At 43.5% G+C, this 19,744-nt stretch overlaps 1 pseudogene; it reads right to left on the reverse strand.

Moving 5' to 3' along the window:
- The window catches only part of LOC108535893 (cysteine and histidine-rich domain-containing protein 1-like), a 42,719-nt pseudogene that overhangs the window by 16,131 nt on the left and 6,844 nt on the right, over window positions 1–19,744 (reverse strand).

Genomic DNA, 19,744 nt, shown 5'->3' on the forward strand with positions numbered 1-19,744 from the left:
CAGAACAGCACAGATAACTGAGAAATTTTGATAAATGACTTACACCTTTATAACAGACAAAATTGTGAAGATATCTGAACATTAATTTTCTTACTTGATAGGTAAAAAACTGAGATTCAAAACAATGAACTAAATTAGAAAATATTCAGTAATGATTTCATATTGCAGGTTTAAAATGTATGTGATTCAGAAACACCATGACATAACAAATAATGAAGTTTTCCCTTGAGGTTTTAGGAAAAGTCTAAAGTGGTGGAAGTATAAAATATATGTTATATATAATATATATTTGTTCAAGGTGACATAATAGATGAATATATTAGATAGGTCTATTTCTAGAATGAGAGGAGACATTTAAGATAAGGAGATTCTATGGAAAATACATAAGCTGGCTCTATTTCTTTCTTGTTTTTATTTTGTTTTTTTAGAAACAGAGTCTTACTCTGTTACCCAGACTGGAGTGTAGTGTCACAATCATGGCTCACTGCAGCCTCAACCTCCCCAGGCTCAGGTGATCTCCCATCTCAGTCTCCCAAGTATCTGGATTACAGGCACATGCCACCATACCCAGAGAATTTTTGTATTTTTTGTAGAGATGTGGTTTCACCATGTTGCCCAGGCTGGTCTTGAACTCCTGGGCTCAAGGGATCCACCCACTTTGGCCTCCCAAAGTGCTGGGATTACAGGTGTTAGCCCCGGCCTCTGTGATCAGCCAATTCCAGAGCATTTAAATGTTTACCCACATATAGAAGGGATTTCTGTAGGTCTGTGGGTATGTTCCATGCCTCTAAGTGGTAGGTGGTATGATATGGTATGCACCATTATACCTCATGCACATTCAACTCAACATTGCTTTCTGAGATGGAGACACTTTGTTATGCATGGATCTTACTCATTCCTTGTAGGGGCAGGGTTATGGGCTAAATTGTGTTCCCTTCAAAATTTGTATGTTGAAGTCATAATCTCCTAGTACCTCAGAATGTGACTGCATTTGGAGACAATGTCTTTAAATAGATAATTAGGTTAAAATGAGATCACTAGGGTTGGCTGTAATCCAATGTGACTGCTGTCCTTATAAGAAGGGGAGATTAGGACACAGACACAAAGAAAAGCCATGTGAAGGCTAACAAAAACAAGCAACAGGGAAAGGACTCCCTATTCGATAAATGGTGCTGGGATAACTGGCTAGCCACATGCAGAAGATTGAAGTTGGACCATTACCTTTCACCATATACAAAAATTAACTCAAAATGGATCAAAGACTTAAATGTAAGACCTCAAACCATAAACATCCTAGAAGACAACCTAGGAAATATTCTTCTTGATATCAGCCTTGGCAAAGAATGCTTGGCTAATTCCCCAAAAGTAATTGCAACAAAAACAAAAATAGACAAGTGGGACCCAATTAAATTAAAGCACTTCTGCACAGCAAAATAAACTATGAACAGAGTAACCAGATAAGCTACAGAATGGGGGGAGATATTTGCAAATTATGCATCCAACAAAGGCCTAATATCCAGAATCTATAGGGAACTCAAAACACATCAACAAGCAGAAAATAAATAACCCCATGTATTAGTCCATTTTCACGCTGCTATGAAGAAGTACCCAAGACTGAGTAATTTATAAAGGAATGAGGTTTAGTTGACTCACAGTTGGGAAGGCCTCAGGAAACTTACAATCATGGAGGAAGGGGAAGCAAACACGTCCTTCTTCACATGGCGGCATCAAGAAATGCCGAGCAAAAGGGGGAAGGCCCTTATAAAACCATCAGATCTCATGAGAACTCACTATCACAAGAACAGCATGTGAGTAACTGTCCCGTGATTCAATTACCTCCCACCAAGTCCCTCCCACAACACATAGGGATTGTGGGAACTACAAGTCAAGGTGACATTTGGGTGGGGATACAAAGCCAAACCATATCATTCCACCGCTGCCCTCCCCCCACTGACAAATCTCATGTCCTCACATTTCAAAACATAATCATGCTCTTCTAATAGTCCCCCAAGGTCTTAACTCATTCCAGCATTAACCCAAAAGTCCAAGTCCAAAGTCTCATCTGAGACAAAGCAAGTCCCTCAGCCTAGGAGCCTGTAAAATCAAAAGCAGGTTAATTACTTCCTAGATGCAGTGGAGGTACAGGCATTGGGTCAATATACCCATTCCAAATGGGAGAAATTGGCCAAAACAAAGGTGCTACAGGCTCCATGCAAGACCAAAATCCAGCAGAGAAGACAAATCTTAAAGCTCTGAAATAATCTCCTTTGACTCCATGTCTCACATCCAGGTCACACGGATGCAAGAGGTAAGCTCCTCATGGCCTTGGGAAGCTCTGCCCCTGTGGCTTTGCAGGGTACAGCCTCCCTCCTAGCTGCTTTCATGGGCTGGCATTGAGTGTCTGAGGCTTTTCCAGGCGCACAGTGCAAACTGTAGGTGGATCTACCATTCCGGGGTCTGGAGGATGGTGGCCTTCTTCTCATAGCTCCACTAGGCAGTGCTCCAGTGGAGACTCTGTGGGGGCTCCCACCCCACATTTCCCTTCTGCAATGCCCTTGCAGAGGTTCTCCATGAGGCTCCATCCCTGCAGTAAACTTTTGCCTGGACATCCAGGCTTTTCCATACATCCTCTAAAATCTAGGCAGAGGTTCCCACACCTTGATTCTTGTCCTCCGTGTACTGGCAGGACCCGTACACCATTTGGAAGCTGCCAAGGCTTGAGGCTTGCACTCTTTGAAGCAATGGCCTGAGCTGTAGCTTGGCCCCTTTTAGCTATGGCTGGAACTGAAGCAGCTGGGATGCAGAGCGCCGTGTCTCAAGGCTGCACAGAGCAGGAGGGCCCTGGGCCCGGGTCCAGGAAACCATTCTTCCCTCGTAGGCCTCCAGAACATTGATTGGGAGGCTGCCAAAGGTCTCTGACATGTCCTGGAGACATTTTCCCCATTGTTTTGGTGATTAACATTTGGCTTCTTGTTATTATGCAAATTTCTGCAGCAGGCTTGAATTTCTCCCCACAAAATGGGTTTTTCTTTTCTATCACATCATTGGATTGCAATTTTTCCAAACTTTTATGCTCTGCTTCCTCTTGAATGCTTTGCAGCTTAGCAAATTCTCCCTCAAGAAACCCTAAATCATCTCTCTCAAGTTCAAAGTTCCACAGAACTCTAGGGCAGGGGCAAAATCCCGCCAGTCTCTTTGCATAGAAAGAGTGACCTTTACGCCGGTTCCCAACAAGTTCCTCATCTTTGTCTGAGACCACCTCAGCATGGACTTTATTGTCCATATCACTATGAGCATTTTTAGTCAAAGTCATTCAACAAGTCTCCAGGAAGTTCCAAAGTTTCCCACATCTTACTGTCTTCCGAGCCCTCCAAGTCTCTAGGAAGTTCCAAAGTTTCCCACATTTTCCTGTCTTCTTCTGAGCCCTTCAAACTGTTCCAGACTCTGCCTGTTACCCAGTTCCAAAGTAGCTTCCACATTTTCGGGTATCTTAACAGCAGTGCCCCACTCTCTGTGTTACCAATTTACTTATGCAAATTAAAATTTAAAAATGGGCAAAGGACATGAACAGGCACTTCTCGAAAGAAGACATACAGTTGGCCAACAACTATATGAAAAGATGCTCAACACCACTAATCATCAGAGAAATGAAATCAAAACCAAAATGAGATACCATCTCACATCAGTCAGGATGGCTATTATTAGAAAGTCCAAAAACAACAGATGCTGGCAAGGCTGCAGAGAAAAAGAAACGCTTATAGGCTGTTAGTGAGAATGCAAATTAGTCCAGCCACTATGCAAAGCAGTCTGGAGATTTCTCAAATAACTTAAAACAGAGCTGCCATTTAACCCAGCAATCCCATTATATACTGGGTATATACCCAAAGGAAAATAAATCATTCTACCAAAAAGACACACGTACTTGTATGTTCATCACTGTTCTATTCACAATAGCAAAGACATGGAATCAACCCAGTGCCCATCAGTGGTAGACTGGATAAAGAAAATGTGGTGTACATATACACCATGGAATAGTACACAGCCATGAAAGGAATGAAATCATGTCCTTTGCAGCCACATGGATGCAATTGAAGACCATAATCCTAAGGGAATTAACATAGGAGCAGAAAACCAAATACTGCATGTTCTCACTTATAAGTGGATGCTAAACATTGAGCACCCATGGATGTAAATACAGGAAGAGCAGACCCTGTGGACTAGTAGAGAGGGCAGGGAGAGAGGGGCCAGGAATTGAAAAACGACCTATCAGGTACTTACCCCAAGTCTTAGCATCACACGATATTCTCTAGTAACAAAGCTGCACGTGTACCTCTGTGTCTAAAATAAAAGTTTTTTTTTTTGAAAAGGCCATGTGAAGACACAGAGAGAAGACAGCCATCTCTACCCCAAGGAAAGGGGCCTCTGAGGAAACCAGCCCTGCTGACACCTTGACCACAGACTGCTAGACTCCAGAACAGTGAGAAAATAAACTTCTGTTGTTTGAGTCACTCAGTCTGTGGTACTTTGTCACAGCAGCCCAAACAAATTAACACAGGCAGCAAAGTATTCTACGGACCACAAACACCACAGTATTTTAGACAGTCTCATGGTGGACTTTTAGACTGAAACTAAACACAAATACACATCCTCGGACAGAGTGAGCACCTGTGGGAATAAATATGTAGAAATGAAATTGCTGTTACAGGGGACACATATTTTCAAATTTACAAAATGCTGCTAAATTGTTCTCTCAAATATCTCCGTTGATTTACACTCCCAACAACAGTGAATGAGGGCACCATTTCTCTCACAGCTTAGCCAACATTTGATATTCTCAGGCTCAAGGTTTCTGCCAATGTGATTGGCCAAAAAAACCCACATTGTTTTAACTGTGCTTTCCTGAGTTTGCATGAAGTTGAATATTTTTTAATACACACATTGCCTGTTCTTATTTCCTCTTCTATACATTCTCGGTTCATATTTTTGGTCTGTTTTTCCTTTGGGGTTGTATGGCTTTTTCCACCTGATTTGTAGGGATCACATACATTCTAGCTCACAATTCTCTGTCTGCTAGATCTTCTGCAAATACCTTCTCCCAGGTCCCCACTTGTCTTTTAATCTAGTTCATGGTGTGCTTTTGACAAAAGGTTTCAAATCAGGTATAATCAGATGGACCTCCGTTTATAGTTTGTATTTTTTTGTATTGTCTTAAAGAAAATACTTTCTGGCTGGGTGTGATTACTCACACCTGTAATCCCTGGAGGTTGAAGCAGGTGGATCACTTGAGGCCAGGAGTTCGAGACCAGCCTGCCCAACGTGGTGAAAATCCGTCTCCTCTAAAAATAGAAAAAAATAGCTGGGAATGGTGGCACATGCCCGTAATCCCAGCTTCTTGGGAGGCTGAGGCATGAGAATCACTTGAACCCAGGATTTGGAGATTGTAGTGAGGTGAGATCGCACCACTGCACTCTAGTTTGGGCAACAGAGGGAGACTATCTCAAAAGAAAAGAAAAAGAAAAAACATTTTCTCTCCAAAATTCAAAAAGGTGTTCTCTTATAATTTCTTCTGACAGTTTTAGTGTATTTTCCCCATGTTCCAGTCTTTAGTACCTCCTTAATGTATTTCAGTGGTGGCAATTGGTAGGAATTTTATTTTCTTTATGATTTTTTTCTTTTGTCTTTCATTTGAGAGTGAATTGTCCCAACGCTACTTACTGAAATATCAAATGCTTACTCCAGTCATTAAAAATACATATTCAGCAAAGCACCCACAGACCATCTCATTTGGAGTAGTGTAATTTCCTGATAAATCCTCCATAATGTATTAGGAGAAGAATGTACTGCTAGGTAAGTAAATAAGCAGATCTAAATGGGTATTTGGCGATGAGCCAAGCAAATGCTAGAGGTTGTCTGCCAAAAAATGGTTTTGATATTAGAAGAGTTGATGTTAAGCCCTTCTTCCTGACAGTCATTGGATAGTGGGGCCAGGTGTCTTTTGAGGCCACTCTGAGTTTGTAATGATTAAACCATGTCCACAACATGTAGGAGAAGACTTGTCCTTCCATTGTCCCCACCAAGTGAATGTGCTTCCTGCCCAGCAGAGCAGTGACCCCTGCACAGAAATCTCTGGAATGATGTGCTGAAGCCAGCCACAGCGTTGTCTCCAGAGGATGGAAACAGGGTGTTTGTGAGAGGGTAATTTTTCACTGAATTCCTTTTCTATCTCTCTTAACTTCTTTTGACTGTATGCATATACAATTGATTCAAAGTAATAATTTTTTTAAAAGCCAAAACAAAACAAAACAAAAAAACCCTGCCAAGTATGTCACTAAGACACTAAGGAAAATCAAGAAAAAATACATTCCTGTGGCAGTCAGCAAAACAAAACAAAACAAAACAAAACAAAACAAAAACCAGACATATGAGAACTTTTTTTGCAGGGGTAATTAACCTGGAAATTATGTTTCACCTTGTTTGAATAGTTTAGAGAATTGTTTTTAATATATTCCTTGATCACAAGACACTTTAGACACTTTGTTCAAGCTAGATCTTTCTCAAAGACCAACATATACAATAGATGAAATGAAAGGGTTCCTGTTTAAAAGTGGGGATCCCTATCAGCAGCCTTTGAGGCAGCTCTGTGGGGGTCCCCAGGGCTCCTCTGAGTACATTGAGAACCTTCTTTTAAAGTCAACGTGTTTGAGAATTAGATATATAATTATCTTTTGCACCTTCTTCATGTAGTAATACTACACCCCACTTTAAAATTTACAGTATTGTGTACTTGCTCATTTGGTAAACATTGCTTGAGCACCTACTGTTTGCCAGACCCTAGAATAGACAGGGGGAGGAGGTGGCTTAAACGTGGTAAGGTCTGAGCAAAAGGTTGAAGTGTGAATAGAAAACAACCAGGAGGGCATTCCAGGCCCAGTAGACTGCAGGGGAAGGCTAGAAAGCCGGGAGGAAGCAGGCTGGCAGATCGGGAAGAAGGGGGTGGGCGCACTCAGTGTGCTTAGATGCACGGGGCATCTGTTGGTCCTAGCAGGTGCTGAAACTGGAGAGGGAGGGAGCAGTACGTTATTATTGCCTCGTGGATCTTTCTAAGTTTGGACTTGGCAGGCCATGAGGAAGCGATTGAAGGGTCTTAGACAGGAGATTGACACAGTCATATTTGTGCTTTGGAATGATTGCTCCGACCTAAGTGAGTATTGCCTATGTCCTAAGGGGACATGATTAAGGCAGTGAGACAGGTAGGGAGGCCATCGCAGCCACCGAGGGAGGAGATGATGATGGACAGACTTGAAGGTCTGGCAGAGATAGAGCAGGGGGGTGACTAAGACGGAATTAACTGGATGTTGGTGGGAGGCAGAAAAGGGATGTGTCTAGGAAATTTCTGGAGTTCGGGTTGTAAATTGAGTGGGGTTGGATAACTGGGGCCATTCAACAAAGCAAGGAAGAGGGAGAAGGGGTTTGGGCACTAGATGATGAGCTTCATTTGGGGGAAGGTTTTCACTGAAGCACCTGTAAGACATCAGGTGGAAATGTCCAGTAGGCAATCAGATAGCTGATGTGGGATGGAGGTGAAGGCCTGAGGCCATCCTCAGTGAGCTGATAATAGCAGTCAAGAAGGTACTTGAAACCCCCAGGAGAATGTGAGCGATGAGAGAGGAGAGGCCCATGCGGGCAGATCTGGGATGAAGAGGAGAGGCCCAGGCAAACAGCGGATGGTTGGCGTGAAGCCGGCTGAGATGGTTGAGCAGGGAGGAAGGAAGAGAATCAGGGAGAGTGGGGATCAAAGAAACCAAGGAGGGGATTTGAGCAAAGGAGGACTTATCAGCAGGGTCAAACCCTGCACAGAGAAGACGTTTAGGGACTGGAGAACTCATTGGACATAGCAACTAGCAGCTCACTGGAGAGAATGAGGAAAGGCAGTTCCCAGAGACGTGGGCAGCAGGGGAGCCATATGGCAGGGCTTGGGCAGTGAATGGGCAGTGAGAAACTGTGGAAAAGTCGGGTATGATCACTCTCCAAAAACGGCGATGATGAAGGAATTGTGGGCTACCTCCAGGTGACCTGCTTCAGTCGTCTGATGAGCAGCACAGAATGACTGGACTGGGCCTCTCAATTCCAGCTGCGCTTCTAATTCCAACCGCACAACAGAAGCACCTGGGGAATTTTTTTAAACTAAAAAAGTACCAAAGCCGGGGCCGCAGATTTAATTGGTCTGGGGTGGTGCCTGGGCAAGGGTATATTTTTAAAGCTCCACAAGAAAGTCTAATGTGCTACCACCATTAGGACCATGGCTCCAGTTATTCCCTATTTTGAGCAACAAAGGAGTGAATGAGCTAGCTCGGGGAGAAGTCAGAGGTGGTCCTCTGACATTGATCTGTCTTGTCGGGACACAAAGCAGAGGTTCGTGAAAGAGTCCCGCACATTTATATGTGTCTGTGTGGACCCACTTCTTTTCAGTAGAGACAGGTCCTGAAATTAGGAGGAGCACCAAAAATGTGTTCTCCATTGCTGGAGAATAGGATTTCACCGGGATTTTCTAGAACATAAGAGACCTACCCCCTAAATCTTTCTGAGTCTATACTTGCCAAACCTCCTTTTGATTAGTAATTAAACTCTGCCCGGTGATTTTTAAAATCATACCTGTTTTCCATAATTTGCAAGAAATACATGCATAGGATGAAAAAATAAAATGCTACAGAAGTAACCTTCTACCTCCCATATCGTCTCCACTTGCAGCTGCTTTCCAAAGCCAACCGCTTGACTGCTTCTGTTTTTGTTTTTTCTGATGGTTACCTCCATAACCTTAAATCATATGCTTACTCTTCTGCTTCATAATTTACCAATGGTGTACATGGTCTACCTATTTTGAAAGGTAAACATCTACTAACTCTGCCTCCACTTCCCCTTCTCCATTCCAAAGTTTGGTGGTTTTAGTATTATTTTTAATCCTTCCATTGGTTACTAACATAATTTTAAGTAATATACTTAAAATTCCAGTTCTCACTCCATGAACTTATTTATTTATTTATTTTGAGACAGGACCTTGTTCCGTCACCCAGGCTGGAGTGCAGTGGTGTGAACATGGATCACAGCCGCCTTGAACGCCTGAGAACAAGCAATCCTCCTGCCTCAGCCTCCCAAGTAGCTGGGATCACAGGCACGTGTCAACACATCTGGCTAATTTTTAATTTTTTCTTCTTGGAGAGATAGGGTCTTGCTATATTCCCCAGGCTGGTCTCAAACTCTTGGCCTCAAGTGGTCTTCCTGCCCCAGCTTCCCAAGGTGCTGGGATTTCAGGCATAATCCACCATGTTTGGCCTCATTCCATGAGCTTTCAACAATATTTCTTAACTCCACACAGTATGAGGTGGAGATATCAGCTCCCCCACTTTCCCCTTTCAACTTCTTTCAGCTTGATCTTTGTCTTTCCATTGTTCTGACTGGTAACATTTCATTCTGTTCTGCAATCGTGATGAGTCCTCTGTGCTTGGTTTACGGGTTAATTCTACTAGTTCAAAGCCAATGAACTGCATTAACATTATTGTGAGCAGGTAAATATTGTTCCTTGGAGAGCCAAGGACTACGTTAGGACCACACTTCTTCCTCTCGGGTTCAATGTCACCACCTTTTGGGTGGCTCAAAGGAGTATGTTCCCAGGAGCACAGCCAAATTGATTTTCTTTTATTACATCCCTGCAGTTGCTCAAAATTACGATTCATTTTATTTTGCCTCTATTTGGACCATGATTTTCTTGTACCGTTCTGAGTTTTTCCTAGACCTTTTTTTTTTTTTTTGTAGAGAGAAGAAACATATTTTGTCCTTGCCACATCACGAATATTTTCTCGCTTCTTACTCCTTCCATCTGAAGCATCGAATACCTTCGAGTTTTCTTCTGACAGAGAGATTTCTTGGACCATGCTGACTTCCTGCTTTAACTTGGACTTAATGACTTTTTCTTTTTTTTCTTTTTTCGCTCTTTCACCCAGGCTGGAGTGCAGTGGCCAGATCTCCGCTCACTGCAAGCTCCGCCTCCCAGGTTTACGCCATTCTCCTGCCTCAGCCTCCCGAGTAGCTGGGACTACAGGTGCCCACCACCTCGCCCAGCTAGTTTTTTTGTATTTTTTAGTAGAGATGGGGTTTCACCGTGTTAGCCAGAATGGTCTCAATCTCCTGACCTCGTGATCCGCCCATCTCGGCCTCCCAAAGTGGTGGGACTACAGGCGTGAGCCACTGCACCTGGCCAACTTAATGACTTTTAGACCTCTACACTGCCACCATCTTTCCCCTGTGTTGATACTGGGAAATGGATATTAGAAATAAAGAACACAAACTTTCTTTTCCATCAGCTTTTAAGTTCCAGGCTACACGTGCAGGGTGTGCAGGTTTGTTCTACAGGTAAACGTGTGCCATGGCGGTTGGCTGCACAGATCAACCCATCACCTAGGTATTAAACCCAACATCCATTAGCTATTCTTCCTGATGCTCTCCCTCTCCATACCCTCCCCACACAGGCCCCAGTGTGTGTTGTTCCCCACCATGTGTCCGTGTGTTCTCATGATTCAGCTCCCACTTGTGAGAATATGTGGGAACACAAGCATTTTGATTGCGCGAAGAGACAATCTCATTGTAAACAAATCTATTTGTCATGTATTCATTTGTCTTGTCTAAATTTAATTAGTATGATTTGTCATAGAAAGACTGATCAGCTATGGACATATAAGGAAAATTCATGTTCTGGGCCTCGGAGATGAAGTATTAGACCCTGTAGGTAGCCACTCAACCACCCTGAGAAGTCTCACCATAACCAGCCAAAATCCTTCAATGCATCTGTAGTGGGAACTGGAATGTGCTGCCTGGAGACACAAAGGACTCAAAGGACTAAGGCACTCAGTCCCTTGCCTCAATCCCAGACATCTCTGAAGGACCAGCCATCTTTGGAGGTCCCTGTGGGGTGAGCTGAGCCCTCTCTCACAATTGCCAAGAAGTTCAACTTCTTGAACTATCCAGTCCTTCTTCCTTCATTCTTGTGCAGGTTTCCCCCAAAACTCTCCCCCAGAAACATCTATCTCAAAGTCTATTTCCTGAGGATCCATGCCTACAACCACACCTTTATGACATACCCCAGAATTGTGGTATCAACAAACACACGATAAAAGGTTAATTGCTGATGGGGATAATGAATGGTTGTGGGAAGCGGTTGTTTTACAGGCAGGAAATGAGATGAGGATTGGGTTTCAGTCCTAGAGAAGGCAGGAGAGGCTGGGATTCAGGGCACCTAGGGAGGCGAGCAGGAACTAAGCTTTGTCAGAGGGAGGAATGGAAGACAGAGTGTGAGCTGCGGATCATCACTGCAGGTATTGGAATGGAGTACGAAACTGAGGAAATGGTAATGATGGCTGTGACTCTGAATTTTCTTGGGGAGAAGAGCACTCTATTTGTAAAGTAAGTTTTTCCTTCTATTGTACATGTACCTTGAGACCCTGGTGGGTGGGTGGGAGAGTGGATGGGACGGGAGTGGATGAGGACCTGAACTGGAACAACTGCAGCAATTACAATATGTTCTGGAATATTCAGGTTTGTGAATGTGTTTGCGCTCATTCACTTAAAGTAACTTTAAATTCCTATTAATTCAAACTAGAATGAGTTTATATAGAATCTATGCTATAGGAAGGGAGTTGGGAGGGGGAGCCAGCTTTCTAAGGTCAGCATTAGAAAATGTCAGTCCTATTAATGCAGAAACGGAAATCCAAATACTGCATGGTCTCGCTTATAAGTGAGAGTTAAACATGGGGACACACAGACATAAAGATGGGAACAATAGACACTGAGACTCCAAAAGAGGGGTGGGAGGAAGGGGAAAATAGCTGGGAAGACTTCCTATTGGGTACCATGTTCAATATTTGGGTGATGGGATCAACAGAAGCCCAAACCTCAGCGTCACGCAATATACCCTTGTAACAAACCTGTGCATATATCCCCTGAATCAAAAATAAAAACAGGCCAGGTGTGGTGACTCACGCCTGTGATCCCAGCACTTTGGGAGGCTGAGGCAGGCAGATCACCTGAGGTCAGGAGTTTGAGACCAGTCTGGCCAACATGGTGAAATCCTGTCTCTACTGAAAATACAAAAATTAGCCGGGTGTGGTGGCAGGCGCCTATAATCCCAGCTACTTGAGAGGCTGAGACAGGAGAATCTCTAGAACCCGGGAGGCAGAGGTTGCAGTGAGCCAAGATCGCACCACTGTACTCCAGCCTGAGCAACAGTGAAACTCCATCTCAAAAAATATAAGAATAAAAATAAATAAATAAAAACAAAGAAAATGTCACTCCTTGCCAAGTTAGTTAAAATTAACTTCAGCTAGGCCGGGCGCGGTGGCTCAAGCCTGTAATCCCAGCACTTTGGGAGGCCGAGACGGGCGGATCACAAGGTCAGGAGATCAAGACCATCCTGGCTAACACGGTGAAACCCCGTCTCTACTAAAAAATACAAAAAAAAAAAAAACTAGCCGGGCGAGATGGCGGGCGCCTGTAGTCCCAGCTACTCGGGAGGCTGAGGCAGGAGAATGGCGTGAACCCGGGAGGCGGAGCTTGCAGTGAGCTGAGAGATCCGGCCACTGCACTCCAGCCTGGGTGACAGAGCGAGACTCCGTTTCAAAAAAAAGAAAAAAAAAAATTAACTTCAGCTTGATTCAAAATGACAGAAAACCATAAATAATAATAAATTTAACAAGATACACATGTAATTGTCTAATAGAAACCAAGTCTGGAAGGGAGCAGAGGGGAGACTGCCCTGGTACCTGGCAGTTTTGCAAACACTAGGAAGCCAGTCTCCATGTTCTCACTCCACCAATTGCAACAACAGTACCCACCTCATGGTCTTTTTTTTTTTTTTTTTTTGAGACAGGATGTCACTCTGTCACCCAGGTTGTAGTGAAGTGGCTCAATTATAGCTCACAGCAGTGCAGCCTCAACCTCCTGGCTCAAGCAATCCTCCCACCTCAGCCTCCAACGTAGCTAGGGCTACAGGCACACACCCCCATACCTAGTTTATTTATTTATTTTTTTTTTGTAGCGTCGGGCTCTTGCTATGTTACCTAGGTTGTTCTCAAACTCCTGGGTTCAAGTGATCCTCCCATTTCAGCCTCCCAAATTGCTGGGCTTACAAGCATGAGCCACCACACCTGGTTTTCAACATTCTTATTACATTGTGTGGATCAACAATTTCTGTAGGTGCATTTATACTTTGGTTGCCCAGGCTGATCTCAACTCCTGGCCTCAAGCGATCCTCCCACCTTAGTGTCCAGAAACATTGGGATTACAGGCATGAGCCACCATGCCATACCCACCTCACGGTCTCAAATGGCTGCTGGAGTTCTGGCCATTGCATCCCTACCAGAGGAAGGCTAGCAGGAGAAGAAGGGCATGGTCACACTGGGCTTCAAGGGAGGTTGGTGGCCATGTGCCCAGTTAGTAATAAAATTTGGGAGCTCTAGTACCAAGGCAGAAGGGAAGAACAGGCATTGGGGGCCATCCACAGCTTCTGCTACACCTGCCTTCCCTACTCCAGACACCTGGCATCATCTCTACCCTTCATCTGCCAGCTCAGCCCCGCTCTGGGGCTGACCGACTCCCACACAGTGCCGTCAGTGAGTTAATGTCCATGGTCCTGCTGTAGGGTTGCTGCTTGGCACTTCTGTGCCTGCACACCAGAGAACCGCACTTCTGAATCAGTTTCCCTCCCAGCACCCCTCTTCCATGATGGCGGCCTGTCCAGCTCTTGCCAACACCCTCTCTATGGAGTCTAGTCTCTCTCTGCCATGCCCTCAATCTCTCCAGACACCACTGGCTAGGGCCCTTTTCTCATGGACCCACCACCCAGATTCCAGTATCAGGCCACCCAGCTTTGAGGGTCACTTCCTGCCTAGACCTTTGCCTCACCTCTCTCCACCTCTTCATTAAGTTTTTCAAACTACACTTGAACTTGACATGTTTATTAGCTTCTCACCCATGACGACAGTGAGCAATTTTTTTTTTCCTGGGAAGGACTAATTCCAAAAACCATAATTCTTAGGAATTATATATTTTTCATTCAAAATAAGAACTTGAATCCCAAGAGAAAATGTACACCCTTGTAGTTTAGATCACAGGGGCATGACTTGTCAACTCAGAGAGTGGCCTACAGCCTTGGTTCCGTCTACTGCTAGCTGTGGCTCTTAGGCATATAACTTACCATCTCCGAGCTTCGGGTTCCACAACTGGAAAGCTATCCTACACAGCACCTACCTTTCACCACTATAAGGAAGATTAAGGAAGATTAAATGAGGTACACTGCCCGGCGCATGGTAAGCACAAAGTAAATGTTACTTATAATTATAATTGATTTATAATAACATGAATTTTAAATATCAGTAAATTGGCACTGACTTTTTAGCTGCTAAAATGTTACTGCCGGGCTTTTCTGAGAAGTAGTTCAGTACAGTCAGCGTTTTAATTTTTCATTCTGAAACCTTGTCTAACTCCTTACTTCCTCCTTTCCCTGGTGGACTCAAGCAGGGGAGGTCCCAGCATGCCTTACACCTGAGGAGGTGTGGTGTGTGCATCAAAATCAAGCCTGCTTCCTTTCGGTAAATAGTTACACCACACCAAGCAAGGGCCTGCCTACTCCAGTGTGACAGATGTATTTTTCCAAACCCATCAACTCAGAGATCAGTTTACTGGCCCAACCACATCTGCTGCCCTTGATATTACATCTTGCGGTGGCAGTTGAGGGCCTGGCCAAGTAGAGAACTTGTCTTCTGGGGATGAAGTAGCATTCTCCCCCAACTCTCACTTTCTTTTCTACGCGTGGATTTATTTCTGTAGTCTCATTTTATCTTTGTCTTTTTGGCTTTCTTTTCTACACAATTGTTTTATTTATTTATTTGCCCCTCTCCCCCTACCTTTTTTGCAGTGGGATTTCTCTATGTTGCCCAGGCTCATTTAGAACACCTGGACTCAAGCAAGCCTCCCATCTCAGCCTCCCAAGTAGCTGGGACTACAGGCCTGAGTTACCACAATCGGCCCCACAATTGTTCTTTTTTACATATTAAATAAATAACCTATGCTTAATTTAGAAAATGCAGAAAAATGAAAAGACGGGGAAAAAAGCAAACATGTAACCCCTGCACCTTGGTGTGTACCCATCCAGAACACTACACACGCACACCATTTTTGTTTTCTCGGAAACCAGAGCATATGAACTAGACCAGTGGTTCTCAATCAGGGTGATTTTTCCCCAGCAGAAGACATTCAGCAATGTCTGCAGACATTTTAGGTTGTCAAAACCAGGGCAGGTGGTGATACTGGCATCTAGTGGTTGAGGCCAGAGATACTGCTAAACACCCTAAAATGCACAGACCAGCCCTCAGCAACAACAAATTACCTAACCCCAAATGTCAAAAGGGCCAAGGTTAAGAAACTCTGGTCTAGACTATGGTTAAGCAAACTATAGCCCTCTTGGTTGGCTGTCTGCTTTTATAAATAAAGTTTTATTAGAACACGGTGATGTCCATTCATTTCTATGTCATCTGTGGTTGCTGTGACTTACAAGGCAGGTGAGCAGTTGTAACAGAAACTATGTGGTCACAAGTCCTAAAATAAATATGAGCCACATATGAAACTTTAACTTTTTCTAGTAGCCACATTTTTTAAAAGTACAAAAAAAGCAGGGGAAATTAATGTTAGTAATATGCCCCAAAATATTAACATTTCAACCCTGCAATCAATATAAAAATTATTAATGAAATATTTTCATATTATTTTATTTCCATACTGCCTTCACTTACAGCACTTCTCAGTTCCGACTAGTCATATAGATATAGATATAGATATAGATATTTTTTTGAGACAGAGTTTTGCTCTCACTGCCCAGGCTGGAGTGCGATGGCACAATCTCGGCTCACCACAACTTCCTCTTCCCAGGTTCAAGCGATTCTCCTGCCTCAGCCACTCGAGTAGCTGGGATTACAGGGATGCACCACCATGCCCAGCTAATTTTGTATTTTTGGTAGCGACCGTGTTTCTCCATGTTGGTCAGGCTGGTCTCGAACTCTCGACCTCAGGTGATCCGCCCACCTCGGCCTCCCAAAGTGCTGGGATCACAGGCATGAGCCACCGCGCCCGGCCCAGACTAGTCATGTTTTAAGTGCTCACGTGGCTGGTGGCTATTGTATTAGACAATGCAGGTCTATGCTGCATTTTTCACTAAACTGCTTTTCTAAAAAACATTTTATTTTATTTTAATTTTATTATATATATATTTTTGAGACAAAGTTTCACTCTTGTCACCCAGGCTGGAGTGCAGTGGTGCAATCTCAGTTCACCACAATCTCTGCCTCCCGGGTTCAAGTGATTCGCCTGCCTCAGCCTCCCTAGTAGCTGGGACTACAGGCGCGTGCCAGCATGCCTGGCTAATTTTTTTTTTATTTTTAGTACAGACAAGATCTCACCATATTGGCCAGGCTGGTCTCAAACTCCTGACCTCAAGTGATCCCCCTGCCTCCGCCTCCCAAAGTGCTGAGATTATAGATGTGAGTCACTGTCCCCTGCCACTAAGCTGCTTTTTTTATTTAATGGAAATAAAAGTCTTCTCATGTCCACCATATATTTTTATATCACTTTTAAAGTGTTCAATTTTTTTAAAAGATTCCCATTTTCTGGATGTTTATATTGCTTCTGAGTTTCACAGTTATGAACGATTCTGCCACGAACATTCTTAGATAAAACTTTTTCACTTCATCTTTAATTATTTCCTCAGGATAAACTCCCAGATGTGCATCAGAGAGCAAAGAAACATTTTTAAGGGTTTTGAAATATATATATATTTAATAATAATACCTTCCCTGCAAGATGATTATAAGAATTAAGTTAGTACATGTAAATCAATTTTATTAATTCAAGTAAAGTCAATAAAACTTAAAATAGTAGTGCCTGGCACATAAAGGCACTCTATCAATACCATCTCTTACTGGTATCAGTACTGCTCCTGAATTTATCTCTAGCATCGTGGTTCTAATTCTACCTCCACTAACAATGTCTAAGAATGCTTGTTTCTGGTATACTCTTCTAATGCTATTATTTTTATAGCCTTTGCAAATTTTATATACAAAATTGGCTTCTTGTTACTGTTGGTTTAATCTGACTGTAGTTCGTTCGTTTTCTTTGATTTAGGATGTTTTCTAGAGTTGTTACAAGCTCAGTCTATAGCCACACGTTTAAGAGTTCGACCATTTTTCACAAGAATGACCAGGACAATAAGTGACCATTTGTGTCAGTCAGCTTTCACTAGGTTATGTGTTGTAACAAGTGGCCCTAATATCTCAATGGCTCACAAAAACAAGTATGTATTTCTCACTCACATTGCCAGGCTGAAAGAGCCGCGCCCATCGGGACATGCCATTCCCATGGTAGAGGGAAAGGAATACATGAGAAAGCAAGGGTGGAGCCTCCAAAGCTTCAACTCCTACCCGCACAGACTCTCTTCTGCTTGCATCTCATTGACCAGAGCAAGTCATGGTGCCAAGTCCAATATCAGTGGAGCAGAGAAGTGTATTCCCGCCATAAGAGACACTGAAAGCTACATGGCAATGTATGGGAACTGAGATAGGGAGCAATCCACCGGTAAAATCGATGCAATTAACTAATTGTATGCCTCTACTCACCTCAAGTCAGGATTCCCCCTATATGATTCATTACAGTTCTCATAGAAAAGACATGCCCCATCCCCGCGGCCCACTGCGGGAACAGATGACAGATACTGAGCTGCTGTACTGCTTCCAATGGGCTCTAAAGACAAACTGGTCTGAAGAGACTCAGCCTAAACCAAACATGAGGGTATCTCCCACTCCCTGCATGAAGGGGCAGACTTGCCTATCAGTGAAAAGAGCTTTGTGCCTAAAGTCATCATTACATCACCAACAAGTAGGAAACAATAAATCTCTGATCTGATCTAACCGTCATCCATCATCCATCATACAAAGAGAGTGCAATGGTTCCCTTAGAATAAAGAGGATGGGGTTTATATTGTAACTGCCTCACCTGTGAGATCAATAGTTGCTATCAGCAGCAGCAGTAGCATAGTCACCATCATCACCTCCAGCACCTTTTAAGGTCAAATCAGTTACCACACCCCTGAACCCAGCCAACAGCACCCTGGTTGGCACAGGACGTTTACAGACAAAAGGACCGACCCCTGTCCTAAAGAATTGAGTCCTTGGCTCTGCTAGCCTGGCTGGTTGGAAAATTATTATGCAACTTGAATCCTCATAAAAATGTATTCCAAAATCCCAACACTAGACAGTTTTAGAATTAATAAATGTATATTAAAATTACAAGCTATTCTACCCCAAACCTGAAAGAAACCATTCTAGGAACATGAAAAACCAAAAAGAGCGAGGCATGTTTCCTAAGGTAAGTCACTTCCTATTTGAATCATTTATTTATATAACAAGCCTTTCTGGACTGATTAAGGAAACTGCCAGTTACACTTACCAGCTGTTCCTCAGGTTGGGGAGAAGCACAGCATTTTCCTCCTGCTTTACATGTGAGTGCCTGTGCTGGAGATTTTATCCAAATTCTCCCCTTTCTGTCAGTCTCTGGAAGAATTCGAAGATCAAAGAAAAACGCTTCTCGTCCTGAACCAGTGGCAAAGGGAAGAAAACCAACACGATCCTTTACATCCCCCTGGGCTGCTAGCTTCCTTGAGCCTTAGAAAATGATCAGGAACGAAAGTACGGTATTTTCTTCTTTATCCATTTTTAAACTTTAGGCCTGCCAACGCCCAACTCAGATCCTACCTCTCCTACGAAGGCATTCCTAACGACCTCAGCTGAGAATGGTTTGCCTTCTCCTGAACCTCAGCTGTAGCTTCCTGATTTTACCCCCCACCAGCACTGTCTTCACTGCCTCGTAATGTTGGTTAACTTCCCAAGTGGGCCGTAACAGCTACTGATTTTACAGGTTCATTCTAATCTCCCTTCTTCTGAAGTTTGCAGTGATTGGTTCAGGGTGAGCCTGTAACCCCAGAGGGACCCTCCCGCATTTCCTCTTCATAGCTAAGTATGCCTTGAGAGAGAGAAGCTCCTGCTTTCTCCTGGGTCATGAGCTAGAAGGAAATTGTGAGCCTGGAACTTCTCAAAGCCATCTTCCCTGGACTCCTGCTGGAAGCCAATGTTGGGAGACAGAATCCTAATGACATACTTTGAACCCTCAGATCTAGTTATGCCTGAAACTCTTAGCCTGAACTTCCCAAATACGGGAAGCAATACATTCCCTTTTCTGCTTCAGTGAATTTCAGTCTTTCTCTTTCTTTCTTTTCTTTTCTCCTTTCCTTTCCCCTTTCCCCTTTCCTTTCCTTTCCCTTTTTTTCAGGGTCTTACTGTCTCTAAAAGGAGACAGGCTGGAGTGTGCAATGGCACCATCATAGCTCACTGCATCCTCAAACTCCTAGGCTCAAGCAATCCTCCTGCCTCAGCCTCTTGAGTAACTGGAATCATAGCTGAACATCACCATGGCTGGCTAATTTTTGTATTTTTTGTAGAGACAGGGTTTTACTGTGTTGCTTAGGCTGGTCTCAAACTCTTGGGCTTAAGCTATCCTCTCACCTTAGCCTCTCAAAGTGCTGGGATTACAGACATGAACCACTGTGTCCAGCCAATTTCAATTGGTTTTGATTTTTTTTTTTTTTTTTTTTTTT

Source organism: Rhinopithecus bieti, unplaced genomic scaffold (assembly GCF_001698545.2).
Source record: "Rhinopithecus bieti isolate Rb0 unplaced genomic scaffold, ASM169854v2 scaffold_12086, whole genome shotgun sequence".
Lineage (NCBI taxonomy): Eukaryota > Metazoa > Chordata > Mammalia > Primates > Cercopithecidae > Rhinopithecus > Rhinopithecus bieti.